Source organism: Osmerus eperlanus, chromosome 7, assembly GCF_963692335.1.
Source record: "Osmerus eperlanus chromosome 7, fOsmEpe2.1, whole genome shotgun sequence".
NCBI classification, from domain to species: Eukaryota; Metazoa; Chordata; class Actinopteri; order Osmeriformes; family Osmeridae; genus Osmerus; species Osmerus eperlanus.
The window spans coordinates 21,779,849-21,781,327 of record NC_085024.1 but is presented as its reverse complement, the minus strand read 5'-3'; positions in this window follow the sequence as shown (position 1 = coordinate 21,781,327).

Genomic DNA, 1,479 nt, shown 5'->3' with positions numbered 1-1,479 from the left:
GCAGTCACCTGACAGAGACTGCAGTCCCTGCCTTAAACGATGGTGCATTCGCTGCAGTGTCCTCCAACGCTGCGCGATCATTTGCATTTGCGCAAAGATGGCAAAAGTACACATCCTTTACTCTAGTTGATATACAGATACTCATGTTTAGAAAGACTCAGGTAAAAGTTGAGTACAGTACTGAGTACACTTTTTAACACAAGTTAGAGTAAAGAAGTGTGGGCTCTGACATATGCATGAGAGAGAAAGAGAGAGAGAGAGAGAGAGAGAGAGAGAGAGAGAGAGAGAGAGAGAGAGAGAGAGAGAGAGAGAGAGAGAGAGAGAGAGAGAGAGAGAAAAAAGTAGGCTTTACTACTACCTGTTTTAGTGTCACACTTAGGGTTGCCAACTTTGTCATATGAAATACGGGACAAAAGGTGGTTTGCCGCTGCAGTGCGGATATGGTTTTGTGTGAATATACAGTGTATCTTTTTAAGCAATTTGCCCCAAAAAATCTTTTTTGTACTATGTTTTTTTTTTCTCGTGTTTGTAGTTTGCACTATCCCTACGCTGCTGTAATCCTGCAAATGTCCACATCGTGGGACTAATAAAGGATTATCTATCTTATAATGATAGATAATTGGCTATATGCACACAACAGTGATGGTCTTGGTCTAGAGCATAGGAGGAAATCCCGGGGGGGGCACGACCCCCCCATCCTGGGAAAAGTATGATTTGTCCCCCCCCAATAAATCACTGTAAACATAACTATGTAATTTCAATAATATTAATAATACGCAATGAAAGCGCTTTGCTGATTATGGACACAATGGTGCTTTTTGCACTGCATTACAAAAATGGTATCTTGTACATTTGTATTTTTTGTAATATTTGTATTTCTGTATTTTTATATTGTAATTTACGGCAACTTATATTTTATTTTATTGTATATTTAATTATATTCTAATCCCACTTAGTACTGCTAGTTTATGTAACCTTAGTATAGATAGTCCACATATTTAAATTTTAGGTATATGTTTATTGTATGCACCTTCCTGCCAAAGCAAATTCCTTGTCTGTGCAAACTTTACATTTACATTTACATTTATTCATTTAGCAGACGCTTTTATCCAAAGCGTCTTCCAAGAGAGAGCTTTACAAAGTGCATAGGTCACTGATCATAACAACAAGATAGCCACAAAACATTGCGAGTAGCCAAAACATGAAGCACACATTGTGAACAACCAAAATAAGTGCCAAAGGGAAGAACCATAAGAGCATGTAGTTAAACAAGTTACAATTAAACAACATGAACTGCTATAAGTGCAAGTGTACCTGTGGAAAAAAAGCAAGCAACAATAATAAAACAATATATCACAGCGAGTACAAAAAATTTAAGTCAGTTACCACTAACCACAAGAGCAACAAGTCTCTAAGCAAGAGTCATTGTGATCCTTGAGGAAACTAACATCGGGTCAAGCGAACCATTCCTAAGTACCG